Genomic DNA, 9,115 nt, shown 5'->3' with positions numbered 1-9,115 from the left:
GGAACATCTGAAATCCAGCAAGAAAAAGAAAATATAGGGAAAAAGTGGAAAAAATATGAGCAGGGACTCAGGGAATTGAAAGACAATATGAAGCACACAAATATACGTGTTGTGGGTATCTCAGAAGGAGAAGAGAAGGGAAAAGGAGGAGAAAAACTAATGGAGGAAATTATCATTGAAAATTTCCCAACTCTTATGAAAGACTTAAAATTACAGATCCAAGAAGTGCAGTGTATCCCAAAGAGAATAGATACAAATGGACGTTCTCCAAGACATTTACTAATCAGAATGTCAGAGGCCAAAGAGAAAGAGAAAATCTTGAAAGCAGCAAAAGAAAAACAATCCATCACATACAAGGGAAGCCCAATAAGACTATATGTAGATCTCTCAACAGAAACCATGGAGGCAAGAAGACAGTGGGATAATATATTTAAATTACTAAAAGAGAAAAGCTGCCAACCAAGAATTCTGTATCCAGCAAAATTGTCCTTCAAAAATGAGGGAGAAATTAAAACATTTTCAGACAAAAAATCACTGAGAGAATTTGTGACAAAGCGACCAGCTCTGCAAGAAATACTAAAGGGAGCACTAGAGACAGATACGAAGACAGAAGAGAGAGGTGTGAAGAAGAGGGTAGAAAGGAAGACTATGAGTAAAGGTAAAAAGAAGGAAAATTAGATATGACATCTAAAATCCAGAAGGCAAAATAGTAGAAGGAAGTACTACCCATGCAGTAATAACACTGAATGTTAATGGATTAAACTCCTCAATCAAAAGACACAGACTGGCAAAATGGATTCCAAAACAGGACCCATTTATATGCTGTCTCTACTCAAAGGACATGAGGCCAAGGACACAAATGGACATTTGCACACCAACGTTTATAGCAGCATTATTTATAATTACCAAGAGATGGAAGCAGCCAAAATGTCCATCAACAGACAGTTGGCTAAACAAACTGTGGCATATACATAAGACGGAATATTATGCAGCTGTAAAACAGAATAAAGTTATGAAGTAGGTAACAACGTGAATGGACCTTAAGGACATTATGCTGAGTGTGATTAGCCAGAAACAAAAGGACAAATACTGTATGGTCTCACTGATATTAACTGACATTAGTGAATAAACTTGTAATATTTCGTTGGTAACAGAGACCATCAGGACATAGAAATAGGGTAAGATATTGGGTAATTGGAGCTGAAGGGATACAGATTATGCAACAGGACTGAATATAAAAACTCAGAAATCGACAGCACAATACTACCTAACTGTAATACAATTATGTTAAAACACTGAATGAAGCTGCATATGAGAATGATAGAGGGAGGAGGGTTGGTATAATCTAGGAATGCCTAGAGTGTATAATGATAGTGACTAAATGTACAAATTTAAAAAATGTTTTTGCATGAGGAAGAACAAAAGAATGTCATTACTTCAGTGTGCTGAAAATTGATGGTGTGTCAGTTAGATTCAGTTGTCAACTTGGCCAGGTGAGCATACCTAGTCTTGTTGCTGCGGACATAAGCCAGCGGTACGTGAACCTCATCTGTTGCTAATTACATCTGCAGTCAGCTAGGAGGCGTGTCTGCTGCAATGAGTGATGTTTGACTTAATTGGCTGGTGCTTAAATGAGAGATTGCAACAAAGCACTGCTAAGCAGCTCAGCATTCCTCATCTCAGCACAAGCAGCTCAGCCCAGGCCTTTGGAGATGCAGAAAGAAGTCACTCCGGGAAAAGTTCTTGGAACCCAGGGGCCTGGAGAGAAGACCAGCAGAGACCATCTTGTGCCTTCCATGTAAGAAAGAACCTCGGTGGAAAATTAGCTGCCTTTTCTCTGAAGAACCAACAAAATAAATCCCCTTTTATTAAAAGCCAATCTGTCTCTGGTGTGTTGCATTCCGGCAGCTAGCAAACTAGAACAGATGGTATTAATATTTTAAAATTTCAACTTATGTGTGAGACTAAAGCAAAAAATGTTTATTTGGTACAAATTTATATTTTGACTAGTGCATCTCCTAATATAACATGCAGCTAGTTGGTTGAACACCTTAAGTACATGGACCTTTGGGTAGGACATGAGATTTTGTTGGTTTGTCCAGGTGATGCCCTGATGAATCCCAGAGTGATTTGATCAGTGAGTGGAAAAGTATTTGCAAAGTCCCCTTCAGGGAATGGTGAGAACGGGGGAAAACTCAACTTCCCCAAGTTGAATTCTTAATATTTTCACAAGCAGTGTGGACAACCAAAGCTATAGACTGAGCCCCCAGTCTTGGGGTTTGTTCATATGAAACTTAACCCCACAGGGGATAGGTCAAGCCTACTTAAAATTAGGCCTAAGAGTCACCCCCAAGAGAACCTCTTTTCTTGCTCAGATGTGGCCTCTCTCTCCAGCCAACACAGCAAGCAAACTCACCACCCTCCCCCACTGTCTACATGGGACATGACTCCCAGGGGTGTGGATCTTCCTGGCAACGTGGGACAGAAATCCCAGAATGAGCTGAGACTCGGCATCAACAGATTGAGAAAACCTTCTCAACCAGAAGGGGGAAGAGTGAAATGAGACAAAGTGTCAATGACTGAGAAATTCCAAACAGAGTCAAGAGGTTATCCTGGAGGTTATTCTTACGCATTAAGTAGATATCACCTTGTTATTCAAAATGTAATGGAGAGGCTGGAGGGAACAGCCTGAAAATGTAGAGCTGTGTTCCAGTAGCCATGTTTCTTGATGATGATTGTATAATGATGTAGCTTTCACAAGGTGACTGTGTGATTTTGAAAACCTTGTGTCTGATGCTCCTTTTATCTACCTTGTCGACAGATGAGTAGAACATATGGAATAAAAATAAATAATAGGGGGAACAAATGTTAAAATAAATTTCATTTGAAATGCTAGTGATCAATGAAAGGGAGGGGTAAGGGGTATGGTATGTAAATTATTTTTTTCTGTTTTAGTTTTATTTTTCTGTTGTCTTTTTATTTCTTTTTCTGAATTGATGCAAATGTTCTGGGAAATGATCATGATGATGAATATGCAACTATGTGATTATATTGTCAATTGTTGAGTGTATGTGTTGGGAATGTTTGTGTTTCTTTCTTGTAATTTATTTTTTTGATTAATAAAAAATTTAAAAAAAAAAAGAAGTCAAGGGATCCTGCAAGTTGGGATTCTCGTTGGAATACTCCTTTACCAATCTAACATTCTCCCCATCACATAAAATAACACACATGGCCAGCAATGGCCAGTTTACAACATTGTTTCACATTCATTGTCTCATTTGGACCTAAATTGGCCTTTTGAGCTAGACTGTGTAGATATTGGTATCCCCATTTTACAGATGAGGAAACTGAGTTAGTTTCAGTGATGTGAGCACAGTTATACAAAGAACGAGAGTAAGGGTGGGGCCAGCTACCCCAGGCTTCAGTTGCAGAGGCCCTAAAACATCTCCAGAATTAATCAGCGATTCAACGCCATTTAACTCAGGTTTCTACCCACACAGTGATGAAAGGTAAATAGGTTGTACACCTACTGAAGTATAAAGTGACCTTGGAAAGAAATGTAAAAGCACTCCAAGAGCTGTGGATTTATCTTTTTTGAGATTTTCTGGGATATATACATGCACACTTATTGGTATAATTAGAGCCCTATCCTGAGAAGACCTGAGGCTGGCAGCTGAAATTCTGAAACCAAACGAGATGTGGCATAGTACAGTGCTTAAGGTTTTTTTTTAATATAAATTTTAATCCCTTTAAATTGCCTCAGGTATGCCTTGGATGAAGTCATCTGGTTGGAAAATTGAAATGAAAGCTGAAGAGAGGACAAAAACTTTAGAAATGTAGTAAATGTGTCATTTGCAAGTAAGCCAATAAATAAATAAATAGCAGAGAGGAAATTAAAAATAGAGTCAAAAATACAGATTATAAAAGTGATATGTGAATACGTTCTTTCTTGCTATTAAGGAATTAAACAATGAAGTATTTAGATAAAAAATAAAGTCACCCTTCACATACCACTGTCTTGCTACTCTTCCAGTGATTTAAGAAAAACATTTTTTAAAAAAACATATTTTTAACAAGCCTGGATAACTATATCCAAATAAGTTATGACTATCCTCGGTGAGTGTGAGTGACTAATGCACTACAGTTTTGAGTGCTGGAAAAAACTGAAATAAAGACACTTCTAATAAGTAAAATATTCCATTACAGGTAGTACATACTATAGCTCCCTTATCTGAATATAAAGAAGAGGGCTTCAATTTTTATTAATAGAAATCAGCTTTTCCTCTCTACTAAAAGTTATTAATTTGAAGGAACACAAAATTAGCCAGGGTCTAGGACTGGCCCTGAGGCCTTTTTGCAGTGGCTGAAGCTTAGTTCTTTCACTCTACAGGGTTTTTTTATCCTAAATCCCTTGCTTCTTCCAGTATCAGATTTCCCACCCCGTAAATGTCTATAGGGCCACATTTATTTTATGCTCCCTTTATTGATTTGGTAGATGTTTTGTGCAAGTTGTTGGTTCTGTTTCCCCAACTAGACTCAGTGCTCCCTGGGGCAGGGATACTGTCTTCTGGTGGTCCCCACCTGCTTCCCCTCAGGACTCTGCACTGAGCTTAGAGCAGGTCCACAGACCCCTGGTGGGATGTAGCCTTCCCCTCCTCTGGTGTTCTAGTTTGCTAGCTGCCGGAATGTAACATACCAGAGACGGAATGGCTTACAAAAAGGGGAATTTAATCAGTTGCTAGTTTACAGTTCTAAGGCTGAGAAGATGTCCCAATTAAAGCAAGTCTATAGAAACGTCCAATCTAAGGCATCCAGGGAAAGATACCTTGGTTCAAGAAGGCTAATGAAGTTCAAGGTTTCTCTCTCATCTGGAAAAGCACATGGAGAACACGGTCAGGGTTCCTCTCTCATCTGGAAGGTCACATGGCGAGCATGGTGTCATCTGCTAGCTTTCTCTCATGGCTTCCTGCTTCATGAAGCTCCCGTGAGGCATTTTCCTTCTTCATCTCCAAAGGTCGCAGGCTGGTGGACTCTGTTTCTCATGGCTATGTCGTTCTGCTCTGCTCTCTCTGAATCTTTTATTCTCCAAAATGTTTCCTCTTTTATAGGACTCCAGAAACTTATCAAGACCAACCAAATGGGTAGAGACATATTGTCACCTAATTCAGCTTAACAACCACTCTTGATTAAATCACATCTCCAGGGAGATGCTCTGATTACAGTTTCAAACATACAGTATTGAATAAGGATTATTCTGCCTTTATGAAATGGGATTTAGATTAAAACATGGCTTTTCTAGGGGACAAACATCCTTTCAAACCATCACGTCTGTGTAACTCAGACTACTCTTCAGTAGCCACAGGCTCTCATCCTTAGTGCAGCAGGAACTTTTCAGAGCTGAGCAACAACCCAGAGTAGAGGCAGAGTTCATGATTTCCCAGAAGAGAGGTAAGTCATGAACGGCCCTTAATATGTGAGCTCTGTAGGCTTTCCGTCCCTTCACCTCGAGCTTTCCCTGGCCCACTTCTCAGAATAGCCTTTACCTGATCCTCGAGTTTGTTTGTACTTGGGCTGCACTCAGTTATTTAACTTCCTAACTGTCTCAGCCGGAATTTCCTTCCTGTCCAGGGCTTCGGCTACACAGACACCTTCATTTCTCTTTGTTTCCTTCTCCTCCTGGATTTCCTCTATGAGTTTCTGTTTTCCAGAAAGGTCTTTATCTGCTTTCAAAGGCACTTGGTCCATTACCAACGGACTCTTTAACAGTTGCTTTAATTATTAACACTTATAGTTATTTATAGAGATTACCCAGACAGCCCATGAAATGTTTATCTCCATTCAGGCCTATGCAGTGGGAAACTCTGTTCCCATATGGTTGTGTTTTATGTGCTTAGATTGTACCAGCATGTTCTCCTGCCTGGAATACCGTCTGTCCATCTGTTACTTTGAAGAGAACATAACGCACATTTTTTTTCTGTGAGATTTTATTCACGGTCATTTTCTTTGGCAGCTGATATAAAGAAACAAGTTTGCCAGCTCCAAAAGGTCAACTGAAAAAACAATCAGCCAACCTGGGTATCCATTATAAATAAATGGAAGACTTATGGAGAGTTATATTATATGTCAAGACTTTTTTTCTGAAGGAGTAGTGAGGTGGGGGTGAGTTGGGAGATGGACAGTTAATTGGGATTATGCCCTTAGCTACATCTGTTGTGATATGTGGGTTTACCCTGAAGAAGTGGAAAGTCAGAACAAGAATTTATCCCAGACTGGAGTCTCTAGAGATAAAGATAATGTAAAGGGGTTTGAAAACACAGAATCAAGGGAATAACTATCCTAAGAGTTCTGATTGCTACAGAGAATGCAGTTTTAACCTGAAGCCAAGGTTTGCAGGGACCATAGTGAAAAATTGGCTCTCCACGTAGAGAGGAAAAAGATTGGAGCTGTAAAGTCAGAGTTCAGCTAAGCAGGTTGGAATCAATGCCCACGGTTAATACCAGTAGCTTCTCTATATGTGGTGTGCGTGAGCCCCAATTCCTCATCCTAGAGAAAAATATTTTTTAATATAAAAACCCAATTACGTCTTGAACTTATAACCAGCTCAGGTGTAGGGAAGAAAGGAATAGGTAGGCAGGGCTAAATTTTAGCCCCAAGTTAACAATTTAGCAAAACAATATTGGGTTCTCTTGAGGTTGTATAGAAAGGACCAAAATGAGGTATCTACTCGAGGGACACTGAGGCATCACATTAGCAGACCAGGGCACAAGACTGATTTTCAACTCTGTCTCCAGTTTAAGACTACATATCTGCTCTGTACAGTTTTTAGAGAGAAAGAAAGAGACCAAATACTGTATTTCTGTTTTGTACTATAGTATAAGTGTATGGGCAGTGTTTTCATCCTTGACTTTCGTGGTAACCCTTCAGATCACAGTGGGTCACGGGAGTGTTGATGGATGGCACAGTCAGGAGGGATGGCTAATCTGCAGCAGTAGGGGAACAGGGTCGAGCCTGTCTTAGAAGATCCGGTGTGCCTCTAGGGACAGAGCTTTGGAAAAATAATGGCTGACAATATTATTAAGAGTTTCAATTATTCCAGACACTGTGCTTTAAATATTTTTCTTAATTTACTCCTTGCAGCAACTCAATTAGGTACTTACTGCATCCTCCATTCTAAATATGAGGACACTGAAGCTCAGAGAGGTACAACAACTTGTCCAAAGTCACAGAGCGGGTAAATACAGAGTCAGGTCTCAAACCTAAGTCTGACTTCTGATCTCAAGCTGATAGTCATTGAGTTGTCCCAGGAAAGACACCATTAACTCATATGGCTGAAGGGAAATCTCATATAGCTTTTTATTTTTTAACCTAGCAGTCTAAGATTAAAAAACAAATGTAAGTTTGGCAGTTCCTCAAAAATTTAAACACAGAATTACTATATCACCTGGCATTTCCACTCTTAGGTATATACTCCAAAGAACTGAAAGCAGGGACTCAAACAGATTCTTGTACAGGAATGCTCATAGCAGCATTATTCACAGTAGCCAAAACTGTGAATTAAGCCAAGGGTCCATCGACAGACGAATGGGTAAACAAAATGAGGGTGTATATGTGCAAAGGAATGAAGTTCTGAAACATGCTATGACGTGGGTGAACTTTGAAAATGTTACGCTCAGTGAAAGAAGTCAAACACAAAAGAACTGATATCATATAATCCCACTTACATGAAATATCTAGAATAGGCAAATTCATAGAGACAAAAGTAGATTAGAGGTTACCAAGGGCTGGTGGGGAGAGGGAATGGGAAATTATTGTATAATGAGTACACAGTTTCTGTTTGGGGTAATGAAAAAGTTTTGGTAATGGATGATAGTGATAAGTTGTGCAACATTTTGAATATAATTAATTCCACTGAATTATATACTTAAAATGGTTAAAATGGCTATTTATCTTTAAAACAACATGATTTTTTAGAAGTATTTCCTTGCACTGTTTTCCCAGTTTACTTCATGTCATCACCTTTCACATCACATACCCAGATTTTCCTGGAATTGTGCTTTCAGTTACATGCTGAGATGTGGAAAGGGAACAGGGTTTATTTCTGTGGAAGACTGCTCATCAAAGAAATAAAAAAGCAATAGCCTTCAAAGCGCTCTACAACAAGTAGTTACAGGACAGATCCCAGAGTTTGTCATGGGCTACCGTACCATCCTCTCAGATTTTTCCTTCTAGCTGCTCCAGAACATAGGAGGCTAGAGGGCTTAAATATTTTTTATCATCACAATCGACTTTTTTCCTTCTTTTTTGTGAAAAAAAAAAGCATATATACAAAAAAGCAATAAATTTCAAAGCGCAGCACCACAATTAGTTGTAGAACATATTTCAGAGTTTGACATAGGTTACAATTCCTCAATTTTAGGATTTTACTTCTAGTTGCTCTAAGATACTGGAGACTAAAAGAGATATCAATTTAATGATTCAGCATTCATATTCATTTGTTAAATCCTATCTTCTCTGTATAACTCCACCGTCCCCTTTGATATTTCCATCCCTCTCTTTAAGGGTGCATGGGCTCTGGCCATTCTAACTTTTTCATATTGGAAGTGTCTGTCACTGATATGGCACATATATGAATGATACACGGTACCAGGGTGTGTGTGAGTGGAGGGGGTGTGTACTGTCCTTACTCTGAGGAAATTTATAATCTTCTTTAGAAGATGTACATTTTTAAAAAATGACCCAAAGCAGCATATGGTACGTGCTAAATCAATAGTAAGTAAGTACATTTTGGGGACAGGACAGACCACTTCTGAATAGGTGGTCAAGACAGGATTCCTGGGGGATAAAGCATGATCTGAAGAGTGAGGAATGACCTTTATTGGGAGGTGTGAGATGGAGGCACTGAGCCAGGAGGTGAAATGTGTGCTTGGGAATTGTGAAAGGACTAGGTTGATACAAGCTCAGCTCACTAGGGGAGGAGTTGGAGATGAGGCAGGAAAGGCAAACAGAAATTAAATCATGTAGAGCCTTGAAAAAAATGCACAGTAGTTTAAATCCACTAAAGGAGATGAGATTCACAGTGTAAAACACCAGGTCCATGTAGGCACTTGATAACTGG

This window comes from Tamandua tetradactyla, chromosome 11 (genome assembly GCF_023851605.1).
Source record: "Tamandua tetradactyla isolate mTamTet1 chromosome 11, mTamTet1.pri, whole genome shotgun sequence".
NCBI lineage: Eukaryota > Metazoa > Chordata > Mammalia > Pilosa > Myrmecophagidae > Tamandua > Tamandua tetradactyla.
This window is presented reverse-complemented; position numbering follows the sequence as displayed.